At 41.8% G+C, this 11,077-nt stretch overlaps 1 long non-coding RNA gene across 1 annotated transcript; it reads left to right on the forward strand.

The window, feature by feature from the left end:
- Positions 1–4,415: 4,415 nt before the first annotated feature.
- On the forward strand, positions 4,416–9,476 carry LOC106818643. Its single transcript, XR_001395268.1, has 3 exons — positions 4,416–4,496; positions 8,070–8,131; positions 9,383–9,476. It is a non-coding gene; the product is annotated as an uncharacterized LOC106818643 (long non-coding RNA).
- The last annotated feature ends 1,601 nt before the right edge of the window (positions 9,477–11,077 follow it).

An 11,077-nucleotide genomic window follows, 5' to 3' on the forward strand; every position in this document is an offset into this window, starting at 1 on the left:
TAATATTCATGGTGTTTCTTACTGCAGTGATTTGACACTGCGCGCGCGCATGGATTTGGCAAATGGAATACGTTTATTGAATGTATGTTATATGCCTATAAAAACGTTACAGAATTATAAAATTTGACTTTCAAATTGTCCTTTAAGGATAAATGAAGGGTTTTAAGAAAATTTATTCCGCATTTTTTATTTTCAACTTTATTCGATGGGCTACATTGTGGCAGCTGCTGTACTGCTAATTTTCTCATTATAAACACCAATTACCACTTGTCAACTGTCAGAGCGGTTTTAGCTTGCCGCCGATACCATGTGTAGTGAGCCGCGGCTGACGCTGTCATGATGGATACAGACAGATTTTCACGGATATTCACTGAAAACAGTTATCATCAACATCCAACCCATTCTACTACCTGCTACTACTACCGCTGATTCAACAAGATCCCACAAGAGCCTAAATAGATTTCTCACACCATCGCACACGCACCCTTCACATAGAGGCGCCGTGTATTGACCCAGTGACGTCAGGACAATTGGGGCGGTTCGCGCCATTTGCATGTCTAGGTCATGTGACGTCACAGCCCCCTGTTGAAACACGCCATTATGTAAACATAGTGTGTGTGGTGTATTACTGTATAAGATGGAGACAGAAAGCGATAATTTCAATGATTCTAGTGATTACTCAGATGATGATGATATTTATAGTGATTTACCAGTTGGATATAGGTTTGAGCCTGAATATACACAAGAAGAAATTGAGGAGAATCGTCTGAAAAAGCAACGCGATGAGTCGGCGCAAACTTCTCGAGAATCAGAACAGTCACAACATGGCGGAATGGAAGCTTCGGTACCAGATAGGACTGTAGACAAATACTGGTGTTCTTGTAGTGTTTGTGAATTAATGAGTACGGCACCTGAATGTATATGCTGCCATGAGAATGAGAAGATCAGGGTTATTGTAGACCAGTTCAACGCTAGACCAGATGAGTCATGCGAGTACACTGATCACCGGGCTTATCACGCTCGGTCAGAATCACATATGTATCTGTACATGTACAAACGTCTCTACGCAAGTCATGTACATATACCGTGAATGCATTATCCATACAGGTAATATGTATGTACATGAATATAAGTACATTTAGAGGCTACATGTTTGTTGTATGCTGTAACAATACTTTCACCTAGCATAACGTATACTAGCGTGTTAGCACTGTTACGCTATATAATGGCGTGTTTCAACAAGGGGGGGCTGTGATGTCACATGACCTAGATTAATATTCATGTGTTTCTTACAAATTGAGCGCCGGATTTGAAATGGAATACGTTATTGAATGTATTTTCTATGTATAAAAACGTTACAGAAGTAGTCAAATTTGACTTCAATTGTCCTTTAACATTAACGAAGCAAATTAACTAATTAATTAAGCGATTACAGCACGAGCGACAACCGACACCTCGCTACCAAAATACTTCATTGGTTTACCGGCAGATGTCACCGCCGGCTCTTGAACTGATCGTGTTCAGTGTTACAACGGAGCGATTTCGACATTGTTCATAATTGTTATCGCTGTAACATGGAATCTAAATATGCATTGTTCATAATTGTTATCGCTGTAACATGGAATCTAAATATGCATTGTTCATAATTGTTATCGCTGTAACATGGAATCTAAATATGTATACATACGTATATATGCATATTATACATATATATATACATGTATGTACATTGTTTTCACTGCTCTAACATGGAATTTAGATGGAAAGAAATTACAATTTTAGAACCACCATATATATGAATACATACATATAGGTATACAGGGTAAAAAATACGCGGGAGCGATGAGCGTTCCGCTGTTCAAACCTTCGAAATCGCTCCCGTGAGGCTCAAAATAGCTCCCGTAAAATGTTTGACGAGAGTTAGTTTTCCCACAGACTTGAAAAAGAGCTTCCTTTAAAAAAAAGTAATTTTTCCCCAGATATATTATATATATACTATACAATGAATATGTATAACCTGAGACTGATACATATAGATATATATATAGTGTGTGTGTTTTCTTCATCTTTCGTCATCTTGGTAACGCACATTGTTTTGATTATTCTATTTCAATTATACTGTAATCAGTAACGCATTGTATTTTTGTTTTAATTAAGGTTTGATAGAAACCTTGGTTTGATTGAAAATACATCTCAAAAGCTTGTTAATTAAATTTAAAAAAAATTAATTGAATTTGTATTTTATATATATATATATATATATATATATATATATATATATCAGGAGTAGATTAATAGGGAGGAGTGTGACATCAATAAACAAGGGAAATTCGTCATTTACTAGCCTTATAATACCTACGATTTACTACACGTAACTCATCCAACTTGAGCTCAAATCGGACACAGTACATTCGCCCATCATCGTACGAAATCGTTTCCTCGTAGACACCCGCAATGCCGTAGATACAGCCTAAACGTACGACACGATTCTCCATTCTCTGGCCATCATCCAACCCATTGCGCGCCTATAATTCAAGACAAAAGGCAGCTACCATACGCGCTATTGCTAACTGAGCGAGGCATGTGGCTCGCTGGGATATTAGGCATCAACACTCGGCGAGATAACCTTTGACCCCCGGTACACAGCTACACAGGCCACCTTTGTAGCATAGCGTCATGCCCTTCACGCACACGCACGCCAACCAAATGATTAGCTCTTCGAGTGTTGCGTCGATCTCCAATCTCCCTGGCGAGCCACAACGCCACATTCAGCTATCGGAGAGAGCAACACAGCCAGGTTGCTGCCTTTTGTCTGAATTATAGCGCGGCAATGGGCGTGGATTAATGGCCAGAGAATGGAGAATCGTGTCGTACGTTTTAGGCTGTATCTACGGATTGCGGGTGTCTACGAGGAAACGATTTTCGAGGATGATGGGCGAATGTACTGTGTCCGATTTGAGCTCAAGTTGGATGAGTTACGCATAGTAAATCGTAGGTATTATAAGGCTAGTAAATGACGAATTTCCTGTTTATTGATGTCACACTCCTCCTATTATCTACTCCTGATATATATGTATAACATACACCTACACACACATTCATATATATATAATGTATAGTATGTACATATATGTATAGTATCATACATGTGTCGCTAGTCTAAATTCATGCTATCTTCAGTCAGTGTATTTGCGACTTTTGTTTCACTTCTGCTGGGATCACCTCTCTGAATCTACTTAGCAGTGGATACAACCAAAAGTGTAACACAGTAAACATCGTCACACAATCATATAACATGTTTTGATCGAATCTGCAATTTGTCTCTGGCTGTAATTGTATAACAGTCATGCACTAGTTACTGCCTATGCATACACTACATGTGAAGTGTGACACACACAATGAGTGGGGGGGGGGGGAAGACATGTTGCAGCAGGAGTTAATAATCACAAATGTGACAATAACATGTGGCTTTAACAGCGAGAGATGCAAGTGTTCTTACCCGTCCACGCGTCCGTTAGCGCCGTGTGATTAGAGAGAGAAAGCCCTGCGGAAACTAAGCACATGTTAGATGTACATGTATATATTGTTTGTATTTTATAGTGAGAAATAAAAAAATATCTATTATTATTATTATAATAAATCTAACAGTTAGTAGAATAGGATTAAACTATTGTTAAATTGCAAAATTGAAGCTTTTTCTACAATTTTTTTCTGCAATCTTCAGTGTCGATACATCTATTTGATCGACTTTGTCTCTCTCCGTCTTCGTAAATAGTCCCGTGAACTTTAAAGACTAATCATTACGAGAGTTACGTTATGTCATGAGGTAACCGGCTTACAAATTGTAGGTACGTAGGCATTCCAGCAGCACTACTACTTAGTACTTGGCAGTAACTAACCTTTGGTGTAGACAACGATGTCTTTAGCGAACGAGCAAGTGCAGACAACATGCTTGCAGATTGGAGCGTTTCTTGTGGTCTAAAAAGTAGTTTTGGTATAAATGAATTTTGCCAGATATGTGTATTTCGAATACTTTGTAGAATTGACGAAGTCAGAATTTGTTGGTCTCCATGATACTGTTGCCGGCCGCTGATGTAGCCCTCACAATTAAACAACTGCGTTGTAAACATTTCCTGATTTGATGAAACAATTAATATATTGTTATTATTCCTAAATATATTGTTAATAAAAAGAGTTTGCTATAGAATCACATATAAAATCTACTTCAATTGTTACACTTGCGCATCTAAAAGTCAAACAATAATATTGGTTTAATTTTACGTAAGCGACCCATTGCAGTAAATGGCGATTGTAAATGCCGAATTGGCCTTGTAGTGTTTGACATGCGTATTCCAGCTAAATTTGAGCGGCAGTAGAGCCGCGTGACAGCTTCATTCGCATGATAGGATGAATAACAGGGAGAGTCCTGTTCCGATTCAGCACGTACATACCTTACGGTCTGAGGGAACCGCGCAAACTCTACGATGTCGCAAAAAGTATAATGATAATCATCATCAACATCATCACACTGACGCTCGGCTGAGGCTGAGAGGGTCTATGTCCCCCGGGGGTACTGCCGGAACGTACCCTGGTACTATCTAATATGCGAACCGTACCTCGCCTACTCCACTAACGAGTTCTAGGGAGTCGCCTACGTCTACTCCCTAAGCCGAAACCGAACCCTAACCCTAAATCCTAACCCTAACCATATCAAATAGTGACCAGGGTACGTTACGGTATACCGGACCGTACCCAGGGTACGTTCCGGCAGTACCCTGGGGACATAGACCCTATGAGCCTCGCTGAGAGGGTCTATGTTCCCCAGGGTACTGCGGAACGTACTTGGGTACGGTCCGGTATACCGGAACGTACCTGGTACTAACTACTATCTAATCGCTGGCAGCAAGAACAACCCGCACGTACAGCACACACGCGCCCATTGACTAATTATAATAATTTGTTCTTACTGTTCGTACTTGTTCTTGCTGCCAGTGTATCTAATTATGCCGGACCGTACTAATATGCCGGACCGTACCTCGCCTACTCCACTAACGCCTACTCCCTAACCCTAACCCTATAAGGCCTAACCCTAACCATATCAGATACTCGGATAGTTACCAGGGTACGTTCCGGCAGTACCTTGGGGGACATGGATTTTAAAGGGCCTACCCTCACAGGGTTCTCCCCAGGGAGAATTCAAACAGGGGGAGGGAAATGGGAGGGGAGGGGGGGGAACTAGGGGGCATGTTTTTTTACCGTACCCACTAATTAATGCGTAAAATCGCCACCACACCATAGACGGTATTTGGGTTCTTGATATATAAGAATAGCCGAGTCGGTGTAGTAAGTTAGTGTTGGGTGTGGGACAGGTTGACTGTTTGTACTTGTGTATTGTCTGCAGTGCATGCGTGGTACTGTTAAAATACACGCTCGGGGTGTCCTGGTACTTCTTGACGATCGATTCCCGCGCTGGCAAAATTTTTATTGTGGTGGAATTTAATCGGGGTGGAGGTAATTTAAACGGGGCGCAACGATTGAAACAGGGGGGAGTTTTCCCAAACGGGGCGCGCGCGCCCCGTTTGAGCAACGTAGGGAGAACCCTGCCTCACATTTACGAAAATGACATAGGTCTCAATCTGGACATCATCTCTATCCTAGAACCGGGGCCGGCCACCCTATGAGCCAGACTGACACACAACATTAATCTCACCATGATCGGTTCACGCTAACTCTAGCCTATAATACACGAAGCCCTTTGCTACGCCGACGCGCTCTCTCCACCTTTCGGCTTTTCTACCTGCTCATCATACTACAGCAGACAGATCCACTGCTGCTACACCCTTTCAGGGTTCTCCCAGGATGAAATTCAAACAGGGGGAGGGGAGGGGGAGGGGGGAAACTAGGAGGTCCGGGGGGCGTGTATTTTTACCGTACCACTAATTAATGCGTAAAATCGCCACCACACAATAGACGGTAATTTGGGTTCTTGTATATATAAGCTAGCCGAGTCGTGTACAGTTAGTGTTGGTTCGGGACAGGTTAACTGTTTGTACTTGTGTGTGTCTGCAGTGCATGCGTGGTACGGTAAAAAATACACGCGTCGGGTGTCCTGTCGAATGTGGAGTTCTTGACGCATCGATTCCCCGGCGCTGGCAAACTTTTATTGTGGTGGAATTTAATCGGGGTGGAGTGTAATTTAAACGGGCACAACGATTGAAACAGGGGGGAGTTTTCCCAAACGGGCCGCGCCCGTTTGCGCAACGTAGGGAGAACCCTGCCTTTATTAGAATGCGTACAATAATAGTTGAAATATTGCATGAGTACAATAATTAATTTGTTCTTAACCAGAATTGTTATTTACTTATGTTTGTCGGAATAATAGCCCATGAGGGCTAACGTTTATTTCTTGTGATATCTGACATTAAATAAAGATTCTTGTATCTTGTAATATAACCTGGGCCAGGGCAGGAATTACCCTACTCTGATGGGTTACATTATGTATGATGTATCTTACCTCCGTGTGGGTTCGACTAGCTTAATACTCGATGACATTGGTCTGTAGATGACGAAGAACCTAAACTCTGTGTAATTTATTATTAATTTTATTATTAGCTCATCTGACATAGTCAGATGCAGCTTGTAGAATCGTTTGATCGCTCCGTTCCGTCCGTCCGTCCGTCCGTCCGTCCGTCCGTGGCGTCCGTCAACAGTTGGGCAAAAATCTTAACCGCTCGACGTACGGTCACGATATTCGGCAGGCATTGGGGGGATCGTCAAAACGCAGTTGGGATGTCGAAGCTGGGGTCAAAGGTCAAGAGGTGTAAAAGAAGGGGAACATTCACTCCTTAACTTAAGGTATAGGGAGGAAATGCAGAATTGCGGCACAAATCTAAATGCTCGACCTAGGCTCGTGATAGTTGTTGTATAGCATCATGGTAGGAAAAGGCATCACTGTGCCGAAATTGGAGGTCACAGGTCAAAGGTCAATGGGCAGCAGGCAGATTTTAGACATTTTTCTGAGGACATGATCTGACGAGCGATTGAAAACTTTTTTGTTTCAGCGTGACCTAGCATTTTTATGGCATTATTGAAAGGACCATGAATCTACTTTTTGCTGACATGCCGAAGAGTAAGTGTCAGATAACCTTTTGACCCTCAGAGGAGGGTTAAACTTGGATTTGTTGACTGTCTGTTAGAAAGAATTTGACTGCCGGTTTGCTAGAGAATCTATACATGCCTGATGTATGAGGCTTACAATGTCACAGTGAAATTTCAAAAGCTAAATTTGGGTTAAAGAAGGTGTATGTTCCTTAAATCATATAATTTCTATGGCATCTGTACTGTCAGTATGTTACATGTAACGTATGCCACTGCCAGTGGCTGCTGGCAGGGACTGTGGTGGTGCAGTTTTTGCCTGCGTTAATTGGTTACAGGTGGCAGCTCTCTATTGCAATTTGCAGCCTGTAGGCTTGCGTAGGTAAATGGATGAGTGCTTACCTATTCTGTCTTGCAAATAGTTGTTGCTACTACGAACGATGAGAGCTTCCATCTTTAATCTGAAGACACTTAAACGTACGCGCCATCTCGTGGCAACTTTCATAACGATCCCAACGAACATTCCTTTGAGAAGGTTCCTGATACCATCCCTGTGCATTCCACTGTTTCGGCATGTATGTGAACACATTTGGGACTAACAGGGTTTACTAGAATCCCACCACTCCACCACAGAGTCACCGCAGTAGACGTTAGATGAGCGCTGTCGCTCCGCGGCACTTGTTTCATTTATTTATTAATTTAAAGATGGTATACATTTGTAAAAAATATATATACCAACATAAGCTTGCAAGCTCCTTACCCACAGTGCAATAATAGTAATAAAACAGGGCCCAAGGATATAAGAGCTGTCCACATTTGCACATTTGCACATGTCACACATTGCGAAAATGAATTGGGGGCAGCTCTTGTATCCTTGAACCAAAAACAGTTCTTAATTACTTGCTTACTTACTTAATCGTGTACTGTCGTAACAACAAGCGCATAACGTTGATGTGTTTGCGTTTTCTGTGCAGGCAATAGGGATCTCATGCGGAGACTAAAGTTGGTGAAACGTCTGCCGGTTCACAACGGATGCGTGAGTATCATGACTGCAGGGGTAGAAATGAACTTTTGCCCTACGGACTCCCTACCCTCAAAAAGAGGGAGTCTGCAGTCTCAGGTTCAAAAGTAAAGATATTAACAATAACGCATGGGCTTATTTTTTAAGATTTATGCGGTTGCACGTCTGCCAAATTTTCTCTGGACATTATAGTTGAAAAAATACGGTAATTCCGCGAGGCCGTGCTCCGGAACGAACTAGTTAGTATGGCAGAATTTTCAGGGAGTCACACGGATTCTTGCATATAATATTATGTCAAATCAGGGATTCCGACAGTAAATCGGGGAGTGTTTGACTGGAAGTAATTTCGCACTCTGTACGCGTGTGCCGGATGGGATCAAGGATAGTTTGTTAACCCTCGTAGGTGCCTAGGTGGCACATAAGGCAGTGCCAAGAGATCTCTAACGTTGTCGGTTCGCTGCTACTGGCCTCAGCGTGTCCCATGACAGGTCACACATCCGCATCTCCTTCTCGATGGTCCTTCTCCAGGTCTCCTTGGGTCTTCCTCTTCTTCTCCTCCCTTCCTCACTTCAAGGACGGTGTGGGACCCCGCAAATGTGTTTTTCGCATATGTGCTAAACTAATCTGGGGTGCTAACCCAGTCTTGGGCGGTCTGACGTAGTGTTGTCAATCGGTTGTAATTTCGTAATCGATCATCCGTTGGACCCAAGTAACTGATGATCGGTTACAATTGGTTACTTGGGGTTTTGAATGCCTGCGTGTGCGTAACGTCGTGTGCATGTACGTGTGTGCATGTATGTGCTTGTTTAGCCCTGTTTACTGTTTGTTTTGCACTGATTACTACTGTGTGTATAATACATGTATGGTAATAAAGGATAACTTGTATAGTTGCGATGATATCTCTGATTCTCATCACTTTTCCATGTTTTTTTGTTCAAGTTTTACATTTATTTCGAATTATTTTATTTTTTTTATTTTTTTTCGATGAAATCGATTATGGATTTTGTTAACCAAGCGCTTGCTTTGAGCAACTGTTCAACCGATGATCGAGTATAATCGATGATCGTGACATCTGACGTGTATGCGGTTGTCAGCCGGAAAACGAACCGAATCATCAATCGCAAAAATGATCAAACGGGGGGGGGGGGGCCCGATATCCAAATCCCAATGTGTCGGGGAAAAAGAAGCTGCCGGTGTGTAATGTCTAAGGCAGGTTTGTCACGTGATTTATCTTGCTGCTCCCACGTCCGCTTTTCATATAAACAGGTGAATACGATCACGTGGAATGACACGGGTGAGATCATCCTGTCTGGATCCGACGATCACAGGCTTGTCATCACGCATGGCTACAGTCACAAGGTACGCGCGCACGCGGACACGCACGCAAAGCAAACACAGCCAGGTTGCTGCCTTTTGTCTGAATTATAGGCGCGCAATGGGCGTTGGATTAATGGCCAGAGAATGGAGAATCGTGTCGTACGTTTTAGGCTGTATCTACGGATTGCGGGTGTCTACGAGGAAACGATTTCGTACAATGATGGGCGAATGTACTGTGTCCGATTTGAGCTCAAGTTGGATGAGTTACGCGTAGTAAATCGTAGGTATTATAAGGCTAGTAAATGACGAATTTCCCTTGTTTATTGATGTCACACTCCTCCCTATTATATACTCCTGATATATATGTATAACATACACCTACACACATTCATATATATAAATATGTATATATGTACATATATGTATATATCATACATGTGTCGCTAGTCTAAATTCATGCTATCTTCAGTCAGTGTATTTGCGACTTTGTTTCACTTCTGCTGGGATCACCTCTCTGAATCTACTTAGCAGTGGATACAACCAAAAGTGTAACACCAGTAAACATCGTCACACAATCATATAACATGTTTGATCGAATCTGCAATTTGTCTCTGGCTGTAATTGTATAACCAGTCATGCACTAGTTACTGCCTATGCATACACTACATGTGAAGTGTGACACACACAATGAGTGGGGGGAGGGGGGAAGACATGTTGCAGCAGGAGTTAATAATCACAAATGTGACAATAACATGTGGCTTTAACAGCGAGAGATGCAAGTGTTCTTACCCGGTCCACGCGTCCGTTAGCGCCGGTGGATAGAGAGAGAAAGCCCTGCGGAAACTAGCACATGTTAGATGTACATGTATATATTGTTGTATTTTATAGTGAGAAATAAAAAATATCTATTATTATTATTATAATAAATCTAACAGTTAGTAGAATAGGATTAAACTATTGTTAATTGCAAAATTGAAGCTTTTTCTACAATTTTTTTCTGCAATCTGCAGTGTCGATACATCTATTTGATCGACTTTGTCTCTCTCCGTCTTCGTAATAGTCCCGTGAACTTTAAAGACTAATCATTACGAGGTTACGTTATGTCATGAGGTAACCGGCTTACAAATTGTAGGTACCGTAGGCATTCCAGCAGCACTACTACTTAGTACTTGGCAGTAACTAACCTTTGGGTGTAGACAACGATGTCTTAGCGAACGAGCAAGTGCAGACAACATGCTTGCAGATTGGAGCGTTTCTTGTGGTCTAAAAGTAGGTTTGGTATAAATGAATTTTGCAGATATGTGTATTTCGAATACTTTGTAGAATTGACGAAGGTCAGAATTTGTTGGTCTCCATGATACTGTTGCCGGGCCGCTGATGTAGCCTCACAATTAACAACTGCGTTGTAAACATTTCCTGATTTGATGAAACAATTAATATATTGTTATTATTCTAAATATATTGTTAATATAAAAGAGTTTGCTATAGATACCATATAAAATCTACTTCAATTGTTACACTTGCGCATCTAAAAGTCAAACAATAATATTGTAATTTTGACGTAAGCGACGCATTGCAGTAAATGGCGATTGTAATGCCGAATTGGCCTTGGTAGTGTTGACATGCGTATTCCAGCTAAATTTG

This window comes from Priapulus caudatus, unplaced genomic scaffold, assembly GCF_000485595.1.
Source record: "Priapulus caudatus unplaced genomic scaffold, Priapulus_caudatus-5.0.1 Scaffold2401, whole genome shotgun sequence".
In the NCBI taxonomy this organism is placed as follows: Eukaryota; Metazoa; Priapulida; class Priapulimorpha; order Priapulimorphida; family Priapulidae; genus Priapulus; species Priapulus caudatus.